General features: G+C 41.2%; 1 long non-coding RNA gene across 3 annotated transcripts; it reads left to right on the top strand.

The window, feature by feature from the left end:
• The first annotated feature begins 5296 nt into the window (after window positions 1-5296).
• Window positions 5297-7069, top strand: LOC307013005. Of its 3 annotated transcripts, XR_013800807.1 has the most exons (4): window positions 5297-5724; window positions 5904-6180; window positions 6309-6407; window positions 6845-6942. It is a non-coding gene; the product is annotated as an uncharacterized lncRNA (long non-coding RNA). The 3 variants fall into 3 exon arrangements; XR_013800806.1 differs by having other exon boundaries at window positions 6309-7069; XR_013800808.1 differs by having other exon boundaries at window positions 5904-6407.
• Window positions 7070-11602: the final 4533 nt, after the last annotated feature.

Raw genomic sequence — 11602 nt, 5'->3', positions numbered from 1 at the left:
CGTGCAGAAAACAGAGCAGTGTGTACAATATATATCACTCAGTATAACAGGCCTACATTCACCAAGGCTTTCCCCACTATATACAGGACTGTCTCAGAAAATTTGAATATTGTGATAAAGTTCTTTATTTTCTGTAATGCAATTAAAAAAACAAAAATGTCATACATTCTGGATTCATTACAAATCAACTGAAATATTGCAAGCCTTTTATTATTTTAATATTGCTGATTATGGCATACAGCTTAAGAAAACTCAAAAATCCTATCTCAAAAAATTAGAATAGTTCCTCAGACCAAGTAAAAAAAAAAGATTTATAACAGCAAAACACAATCAAACATTTGAAAATGTCCATTAATGCACTCAGTACTTGGTTGGGAATCCTTTTGCACGGATTACTGCATCAATGCGGCGTGGCATGGAGGCAATCAGCCTGTGGCATTGCTGAGGTGTTATGGATGCCCAGGATGCTTCAATAGCGGCCTTTAGCTCATTAGCATTGTTGGGTCTGGTGTCTTTCAGCTTCTTCTTCACAATACCCCACATATTCTCTATGGGGTTCAGGTCAGGGGAATTTGCAGGCCAATCGAGGACAGTAATGCCATGGTCAGTACACCAGTTACTGGTGGTTTTGGCACTGTGGGCAGGTGCCAGATCATGCTGGAAAATGAATTCCTCATCTCCATAGAGCTTTTCAGCAGACGGAAGCATGTAGTGCTCTAAAATCTCTTGGTACACAGCTGCATTTACTCTGGGCTTGATGAAACACAGTGGACCAACACCAGCAGCTGACATGGCTCCCCAAAACATCGCTGACTGTGGGAACTTCACACTGGATTTCAAGCAACTTGGATTTTGCTCCTCTCCAGCCTTTCTCCAGACTCTGGCGCCTTGACTTCCAAATGAAATACAAAACTTGCTTTCGTCTGAAAAGAGGACTTTGGACCACTGTGCAACTGTCCAGTGCTTCTTTTCCTTAGCCCAAGTCAGACGCCTCTTCCGTTGTCTTGAGTTCAGAAGTGGCTTGACCATGGGAATACGGCTATTGTAGCCCATTTCCCGGACACGTCTGTGAACAGTGACTTTTGATACCTGGACTCCAGCTTCAGTCCACTGTCTTTGAAGCTCCCCCAAATTCTGGAAGCGACTCTTCTTCACAATGCTGTTAAGGCTGCGGTCATCTCTCTTGGTTGTGCAGCGTTTCCTGCCACATTTCCCCCTTCCAACAGACTTTTTGTGGATGTGCTTTGAAACTGCACTCTGTGAACAGCTTGCTCTTTGAGACATTTATTTTTGTGTCTTACCCTCCTGATGGAGGGTGTCAATGACGGTCCTCTGGACAGCAGTCAGATCAGCAGTCTTCCCCATACTTGTGATTTAGTTTACTGAACCAAGCTGAGTGTTTTTCAAGGCTCAGGAAACCCTTGCAGGTGTTTCGAGTTAATTAGACGATTCAAGTGATTCGTTGAACACCCTACTAGTATACTTTTTCATGATATTCTAATATTTAGAGATAGGATATTTGAGTTTTCTTAAGCTGTATGCCATAATCAGCAATATTAAAATAATAAAAGGCTTGCAATATTTCAGTTGATTTGTAATGAATCCAGAATGTATGACATTTTTGTTTTTTTAATTGCATTACAGAAAATAAAGAACTTTATCACAATATTCTAATTTTCTGAGACAGTCCTGTAGTTAGTTTGATAGGTTTATTTTATTTTTCCGCTACTTGCTTGCCCCCCCCCTCCCTGACCTGTCTGCCTCTTTTCCCATACTCCCCCCCCCTGCCCGACTTGTGAAGCGACCTTGGGTTTCGTGAAAGGCGCTATATAAATATTATGTATTATTATTATTATTATTATTACATTACTACTCTCTGTATTTGTATGCTGTAGTTTAGTAGATATCTACAAACAAAGAGTCGATATTTTTCTAAGACCATTTAGTGCTCCACATAATAAAATACACAACGGCTGTAGCCTGATTATGCTTTAGGAGCAGTAGGTGTGTGTAGTACAGTGTGTAGGTGTGTGTTGTACAGTGCGTAGATGCGGCGGACAGACGGGTCTCAGTTGGTTTGGTGTCCTATGCTTACTTTTAATACTTGTACAACCTTTGGCCTGTAATTTCAATTCCCCATTTCAGTGACCAGAGAGAAGGGGGGGGGGGGGATATATCCAGTCTCTGATTGTGTTACGTTATTATGAGAGTGCTCTCATACTTGTTGATTCTGAAATTGTATATATTTATGTTTTATATGTGTGTGTGTATATGTCCGCATCTGTAGCCTGTTATTGTCTCATTATACCGCACTGTCAATGAATTAAAAGTAAAGATATATAAGTCGTCATGAACACATCTGTCCTTCAGAGGGCTGCTGTGCCTTCTGTCATCATTAATGGACGTCGCTTTAAAATGACCGCTCAGAGAGGAGTTCTCATTTCTCTAACCGCCTGCTGCTTCCACTCCTCTTTCCTCTGTTCCCCTCCTCAGTCCTCCGCTCGCATCTCCTGTGGGCGGCACCAAGTCTCGAGGAAAGGAGTCGAGGATAGGAGTCGAGGATAGGAGTAGAGGAGGGGAAATTTGAGTATTGAGAAACCTCTTCACTCTTCCCTGCGCGCATTGCACCCTGGGATATGGTAGGTCGCGGAGTGTACATCAGATGTATCCTTCAAATTGGGGAAAAGTAGGCTGCATTCGTGGGCCGCATTCGGAGAAGTTTCGTCTTTTTTTTTAATTGAGACAGCCTTCTTTCGGCGTAATCGACATCTGCGGTCTATGAATGCACCCTTCGAAAGGATGCAACCCCTGAATTGAGACACGGCTCCTCGTTTAGAGCTCCTCCAGAGAGCCTCCTCGATGCTCGATACTCGGTCCTCGAAGTGCATTTAGAGAAATGAGGTGTCCTTCAAAATGGCGCGCTGAAATTCATTTCCGGGTCACTACCGGAGGACCGAGGAGTCGAGGAGGGGAAACTTGAGTATTGAGAAACCTCTAAAGAGTTGTGACGCACGGCCGGACTTATCTCAGCCAATGACAGCTCTGCATGCATCCCCTGGATATTGTGTTAGTAACTTCTTTCATCGCGACGCGATGTTTACAGTGAGAGATATATCCAGTCTCTGATAGTGTTACGTTATTATGAGAGTGCTCTGTTTTGATTCTGAAATTGTATAAATTTATATAAATATATACATATATACATGTGTGTGTGTGTGTGTATGTGTGTGTGTCCGCATCTGTAGCCTGTTATTGTCTCATTATACCGCACTGTGAATGAATTAAAAGTAAATATATAAGTCGCAGTGTTGGGCAAGTTACTTTAAAAAAGTAACTAGTAATAGTTATAGTTACTGCTCTCAAAAAAGTAACTAGTTACTTTATTAGTTACTAAATTATAAAAGTTACTAGTAACAAGTTACTTTACTTTAAAAATAATAACAATACAAATACAAGTTTTTGTGTTGTTCTGTGGCACAGTAAGAGAAAAGACAACTCCCGTTCATTGTAGCAATTATCATTACGAAATGTAGTGGAACAATAAAACACAAAAGATATGTTTAGACATTGGTTGAGACGGTGGGGTCTTTGGTGACTAGTTTTATAGCCCCATGTACATTAGTTAGGTGCTTCAGGAGATTGGCATTGCTGTTATTCGAAGTGGACAATGCTTTCTCTCCTGCACACAGTTTACATTTTACTGTAAGATTTTTTTTGCGTCCTTTATCCCCACAAATTGAAAATAGTCGTTATATTTCCAAGTTGCAAATGCGCTGCTGCTCTCGCTGATACTTGCATTTGCCATTGTGTGTAGTGTGTGCTGGTGGTGAGCGTTGCCGTGTGTGTGTGCAGGGCCGTTTCTAGCTATTTGGGGGCCCTATGCAAGATGCTGTTTGGGGGCCCTATTTTGTCAAACTACATTGGGAGGATTACAAAGCCTTTAAGATGATCTGTGGAGATGCATTAATCTGTTACACTTTAAGAGGAAAACAGGCTAAATTAACGAAAACCTCTCTTAAATTCAAATTGAACATCTCAAGTTGACCCAAGCAATTGAAACTTACAGAAAATGATATTAAAAAAAGGTAAACCATGAGGCTCCTCTATGTCAATAAATGAAAGAGATGCAGCATTTTCTCAAAAATGTTTACTTTACATTTTTCCTCCTCCTCCTCAAAACTTCTTCTTCCTTGCTTTTTTAAAAGCAAAGTCATCAATAATGTCATGATATGACAGCTGCTTGCCAATCTCATGGTTGATGCTGATTATGGCAAGACCAGTGAGGCGATCCTGTCCCATGCATGACCTCAGGTAGGTTTTCATGAGGTTCAGCTTTGAGAAGCTCCTCTCTGCTGAGGCCACAGTCACATGAAGAGTGCAGGCGATTCGCATGGCAATCCACAGATTGGGATACAGTTCATTCAGGTTTTTTTGTGGATGAAAGAGAGCAGCGCCGTATAGACTGAGAGTTACATCATCTCCGTTCACTCCAATGGACCACTTTTTTACAGCAATGGCGGATCGTGGAGCCTCTCAATCGTTCCCCGGAAGTTAGCGCCAAGGCTAGCAGAGCTGTAGAGTTGCAGCATAATAGACCGTTCGTGACGGACTTTTAAAGGTAAGAAGAAGTTTAAAGATTTATATTGCGGATATTATCAGTACATCTGATTCAAATTAACATGTGTATTAAAGGATGTCAGTGGATTATCCCTAAATTAGTAGATTTAGGGAACGTTTACATATAACAGATAAAGCTAGGATTCCGGATCAAGTTAGCAACACACGTTGAACAGCCTTTTAATTGTAAATTCCGTTCTCTTAATGTCATTTCGTCCAACGTTGTTGAATTAGAGAAGAGGGGCTTCTAAAAGGGATTGTATGCGGGGGTGGAGGGAGTTAAATATTGGATAAATATAACTTTGGTGCGTGTAAGAGTGAGTGTTTTTAGCAGAGCCATATTGTGTCCTTGTGATTATGTTGATTATTACCTGTCTGTATAATGTTGCAGCTCAGCTGATTTTGGATTGATGGCAAAGGGAGAGGGACTTAAGTGAGAGTGAAAACACAAGGTAAATGTAATACTACTGTTTTATATAAGTAAGCATACTAAACATGTATTTTATCACTGTATTATATAAGTAATCTTGTTAGTAACCTACTGTATGGCAGGTGGAGGGGCAGTGATGTTACAGGTGGAGGAGCAAAACTGCAAGACTGCAAACTCACAAGACAGAGAAATCAAAGTTTGTTCTCCAGAGAAGAGGTTGATTTCACTTCATTTATTTCATATTTTCTAAAGATGTGGAAATAGCAACAAAAAAACTTGAGAGCTGCAACCAAGACAACTGTAACAACATGAGTAGAGAGCCACCAAGGTTTTTCAAGTCCCTCTCTTACTCCATTTTGCCAACCCAAACTTCCAGGTACATGACGGGACACCTTGCTTGTTTTTGTTGTTTGCGCTCCTCTGGCTGGGTGCTGGCAGGTGGAGGGCAGTGATGTTGGCAGGTGGAGGGGCAGTGATGTTACGGGTGGAGGGGCATTGATGTTAGCTGTTACACACCAGGCTCAAACTTAACACATTGCATCCTTCTTTGCAGTGTCCTTATTCCTGGAAGGGGAATCTGCAATTCCTGCAGAGTTTTGTAACCCGTTGGTCCGCACGCAAAGCGAATTTTTAAAGCCTTCTTAATTGTCTCATTGCTCCATTTCATCCCCTTTGTGGTGAGTCTGCCTAATGCCTTAAGTTGGTCTTTTGAAAACGTTTTCTTATATTTTTTGTCCCTAATTTTCATTGTTTTCTTGAGAGCTGCATTTTCCTTCCTGATTTTTCTTAGTGCAGACTTTGCTTTTTTGGTGATTCCTTCTTGGCTCTTTCATTTTCTCTTTCATTTTTTTAATAGATCTGTTTGACTGGCTGCTGGTTCCCTCTTATGCTGACTGGCTGCTGGTTCCCTCGTACGCTGACTGGCTGCTGGTTCCCTCGTATGCTGACTGGCTGCTGGTTCCCTCATATGCTGACTGGCTGCTGGTTCCCTCGTATGCTGACTGGCTGCTGGCTGAGTGGGTGGTGTCCACCCTCCCTGTCTCTCCTCACTAGCCATGTCCTCTCTTTCTTCACCCTCACTTTCCTTTCTCTCAGTCTCCTCATCCCTTCTTCCCTCAATCTTTGAGACTAATGTAAGTAGAAGACATGGCACTGTAGATTTTCGAACATTTAAAATATTATACCACTTAAAAATAAGAAATATGACTTTTGTTACTAAGAGTTCATACTTTTTATACCTGTGTCACCTTTCACACTATAGCTGTGATCATGAGCTATGGGCTTTGTAGATACAGGTCCCGGGGTGAATCGTGGTGCAGGGGCCCTTCTCTTTTTGACCACAGGGCGATGCACGAAGATGGTGGGTATAGCCTCTGCTCTCAGCCTAGTCTTGCCCTTTTTTGTCTTGACAAACTGGTCTGCATCAAAATGTGCCTGCGGAGTGACTTGAGGTTACTTCACACACAGAACAACTCAGTTTTGTCTGCCCACATACATATTCCATAGTGGTTGAATACACAGTATTAGGAAACACTTTATACTTACTGGACATGTTATACTCATTACATACTGTATATAAAATATGACCAATAATGTGAGACAACTTTATAGAAATTCATATCACATCTGTTACTGATGCCATTTGTCATACTTTGTTAAACTCACAAATAATAAAGTTCCATAACTTCAGTTGGGAACAAAGACCCCACCTTATCTCCCCAAGGCAATTTCCCATCCAATAGGTGTGCTATATAGGTGTGTATAACCCTTTCTCCTGTCTGTTACTCCCTCTTTCAGCACAAGAACCAGAGGGGGATTCAATGGAGCCTGAATACCTGCACTGAGACCCTCACCCTGCACCCTGAGTCTCAACTCTTTGTTTTTCAAGCCTTTCCTTGTTTTTTTGTATTAAACAAAACATTAAGCTTTCCCAATGGTGTGGTTTTCGTTTTGTGAAAAAGTGCAAATGCAGTGTTTGTATATAATATCCTCACATGTTTTTTTGCTGTTGGTCGTGAAATCGCTCCTGCTGACTTGAGCCAGCCATTTTTTCCTCCGCTCTGTGTCAGTGGGGAAGCCGTACATTCGTACTCCTTTCTCGGAGCGATTTGAGCATCCCCAGGCAGCACAGCAAACCATGGTGGCGACTAGGAGGCAGCATAGCAAACCAGGAAAACACGGAGGAAAAGGCATAGACAAACTGCATGATATGCTAGTCAATGTTTATTGAATTCCATGTATTTGCAATGGATGTTCCTAAAACAACACATTTAACATCATCATCATGCTGCTGCTGCTGCTGCTGCTGCTGCTGCTGCTGCTGCTGCTGCTGCTGCTAGTCCTTTGATAGTCACCTGTCGGTCTCCTGTCTTTTCTGAAAGCCATAAAGATGACATTAGTCATTTAGATAACTTGTGTCCTCAATTACCATGGGATTACTGAAACTACCATGAATTTAAGAAAATGGTAGAATTTAATCTAATCTGAATTTTTAAGCATTCCTTTAGATCCCCTCCCTCTAAATATATCAATAAACATTAGAAAGTGATGCTCCTGACTACTATACAAGTTTAAGAAGATAATATTGGTTTGAAAGAATTCAAAGCTATAAATAAACAGCAACAGGCTCTTTAACCAAGGCACTGTTAGCCTAACATGTAAACTAGTTGTTCACACTAATCCTAATATTATCACTTAATATTAGCAAATTCTATTTTATTTTTTAAACCATATTGATGTAAATACATACACATATCGATTTGTTGTATAAATATTGCAAATCAAAACCTTTATTCACTAATAATTACCAAAAATCGTAGTTCTATCTCCTGTTATCAATGCATTCACATTGCCCGCCGTGAACTTCCGGGGAACAATCCTCGTCCTCATGAACCACGTGACGATAACCGTTTTTAGACTTCCTCTGTCGTAACTCTTCTATCTATATGGCGCTGAAAGAGAGTAGCTCCAGTGCAGTCATTTCACATGTAGGCAGACTCGGCAGATTGGTAATTTCCAGAGCCAGCTCCTTTCCATCAATGTCACCTTCATCTCCAGTGCTTAATGTGCTGCAGAGCTTGTCACACTGGTTGCACAATTCCACACCATCCAGTTTTTTTAAGTTGAGCAGCACTCCAAATCTGGCTCTCACTTCACCCAGAGTTTAAAATCTATCCTTTAAGGATTCAATAGTCGTGTCAACAACTACATTGAAGAATGTAATTTCTAGCCTCTTCATGGCATCTGCAATAGGCTCGTCTGGGGCTTCATAGGCAAAGTGTTTTTTTGTGCTTCTCAGTCTCTTCTCTTTCAGCACAGCCTCCAAATTCATTTCCTCACACATGTCTTTAGCAGTGGCCTGAGCTGCAGCAAAAAAAAAGACTAGTCAGACACATGTTTGCCTTTGTAAGGAGGTCAATTGCCACATCAAGCTGCATTGTGGCAGACTGCAGGAGCTTGCTAACATGGTTCACATGGTGAAACATTTCATACCATACCACTGTGCACATGAGGAAGCGGTATGACTAGGCCTGTCGCGATAATCGATCAATTGACTTATCGTACGATAAATAAAAATGGACTCGATAACTTTTCTGATCTCGATAAATTGCCGTTTACATAAAGATGTGACCAGCATTTTAGCCTGGAGCGCTGTGGCTGCCAGGCTCGCTGTGAGGGGCGGGGCTGACACACAGCCAGGTCAGGACACTCCGCGTGCACGTGCAGCAGCGTAGCAGACAAATTAATAATATAGCGACAAGCGGGAGACAACGTGTGACTTACTCGCGGGGAATTTAAAGTGAAATGGAATTGGTTACAAAACCTTACTACACATCTCGATTCTCCGGTGTGGCAGTATTTTGGATTCAAACCAAATCAACGAGGCGAACCTACGGACTTGAATGAGCTGGGCGGTGTGTCGCATTGGTTTAAAAAAGGTAGCGACAAAAGCAGGCAATACCACGCATTTTAAACCACCTAAAACACAACCACCCCATTCCGTTTTCCCAGCTGGGAGCAAACACGGCAGCTGGAGATGGAGAGCCCCGGCCCGACAATGCAAACATGTTGGTGTTCCTTGCTCGAAAACTTAGAAAACAGATTTGGATATGGCCTGTTGAGGCATCTGGGTCTTTGACAGTGAACTGGACACTTGATTGTTGTTTTAAGGAGTTTTTTTTTGCTTGTGAGATAATGTGTGCTCATATTTATTTATTCATTTATTTATATATATATAGAGAGAGAGCTCTGTTTTCCAGCCTGACTCTATTTAATTTATTGTTTTGATTGTGTGTGATTTAATTAATTTATTATAATTTAATTAATTTGTTTTATTTATTATATATAATTTATATATTTTAATATTATTTCACATTTCATTTGCAATGTTGAATGTTCAATAAAAAGTTATGTTTGAAAGGATGTACTTGAATTATTATTATATATTATCATTATGTCTAAAATGGTCTTAAAACGGCGCCGACAATATTATCGTTTATCGCAATAATTTCCATAAAAATGTATCGTGCAACAAAATGAATTATCGTGACAGGCCTAGGTATGACCCAACCTCTTCTGCCAAACTCTGTGCTTTAACCTTGGTCAGGGGATCTGTCACTTTGTCCCTGACCTCCAACAATGCCTCCCTTGTGTTCGGGGCCCGGTACCGCACTGCCTCTATGCTGTTGACACAGCTCTCCCACCGTGTGTCACTCCAAGACTTAAGTGCAATAGTCAGATGTTCCTTTAGGATTGCCCATCTTTGTGGGGCTGCTGAGAAAAGGGTGTACAGTTTCTATACATTACCAAAGTAGCTGATGGCATCTGTCGACGCTTTTGCTGCATCAGCCACCACCAAGTTCAATGAATGTAACACACATGGAACATAAAGTGCACGTGGATTTTTCTGGAGCAGCCTTGCTTGAACCCCTCTGTTCCTCCACTTCATGTTGGCACCATTATTGTATGATTGACCTCTGCAATCATCAAATGGAATATTTAGCTCCTTAAGCCTGTTCAAAATCAAAGATGACAAACCAAGACCTGTTGTTTTGGAAGCCACAAGAAATCCTAGAAAGTGTTCCTTGATTTTGGGCGCTTCTTCCATTATGACAGTCCTTATGATGACTGACATCTGCTCTTGGTGGCTTACGTCAGGGGTACAATCCAAAATGATTGAATAATATTTGGACTTTTTAATCTCAGTCACCATTGTGTCCAACATTTTCCCACTGATTGAAGCAATCAGTTCATTTTGGATCAGATTTCCAAGATAGTTGGAATGACTGAACTGGCCACTCTCCACACGCTCAATGTGCTGCTTCATGACAGGATCACATTTAGCTAGAAGCTCCACCTCTTTTAAGAAGTTTCCATTATATTGCTGGTGTAATGGGTTTGCTGAACTTCTCGATGCAAGATTTCTCTCAGCCAAAGATTGCATTATAGAGATCAGGCGGGTTAGGACATCTCTCCAGCGCCTCTTCTCAGCCTCTAAAAGTGTCCTTTCAGCTTGGTCTATGGTTTTTCCGGTTTGTAGACGCTGTTCAAAATCTTTCCAGGTTGCCATGAGGGTTGTGTGCTCCGGACTAATTTCGTGACTTTTCAGAAGCATGCCCATGCTGCTCCAGTTTGATAGTCCCTTTGTCATTAATTTGTAGTCCTTCCTTGGAAATAACTTGCAGCAAAAGCAGTAAAGGGCATCGTTTTTTCTTGAGTAGATAAGCCAGGTTCGCTTTATCTTTTCCCCATTCACTAATGTTCTGTGGAAATAATGATGGTTAAAGCTCCTACCATCTTCTCTTGGAAAAGTGAATTTTTTATCAACCTGAAAAGGCCCTCTACCTACTAAATCGGTCCTCAAGGAATCGGGTAGAACTGATGGCCAATCAGCTGGATCTATTGGTGGACCAAAAGCTGGCTGCTCTGCTTGTATGTCTGCAGGAGGAGCATATTTACCTGTGGCATGTGGCTCAGGAGGTGATGAGGAGGATGGACCTGCATGTGGTTCAGGACGTGATGAGGAGGATGGACCTGCATGTGGCTCAGGAGGTGATGAGGAGGATGAGGAGGATGGACCTGTATGTGGCTCAGGAGGTGATGAGGAGGATGAGGAGGATGGACCTGCATGTGGCTCAGGAGGTGATGAGGAGGATGGACCTGCAGCATCTGGCTCTGCTTGCAAAAAATACTTGAGAATTGTCCCTGCAAAGACAAAACTCCTTAAATTAGCAAGCAAACTTTGTTGTTGTTTATTTTTAAACAGTCATCATACAAACATTAATCATAAACATATCACAATGTAAACTTATACAACAGTAATTAGTAACTGAAAAGGCTTTGGCATCAATCTTATATATGAATATCCTATATTCTTATGATTAAATCGAAAACAAAACAAATACATTATTCCCATTTGTATCCCCCAAAAAAGCAATACAAACAATTTCTTGAAAACCAAAAGAAAAGGTACATTTTTAAATGTACATTGGCTTTGTTCCATAATTTAACCCCAACAATAGATAAATATAATATTGATTTCTTTATTAGCTTTTG

The sequence above is a fragment of the Notothenia rossii genome (assembly GCF_949606895.1).
Source record: "Notothenia rossii genome assembly, chromosome: 7".
Classification (NCBI taxonomy): Eukaryota; Metazoa; Chordata; class Actinopteri; order Perciformes; family Nototheniidae; genus Notothenia; species Notothenia rossii.
This window is presented reverse-complemented; position numbering and strand designations above follow the sequence as displayed.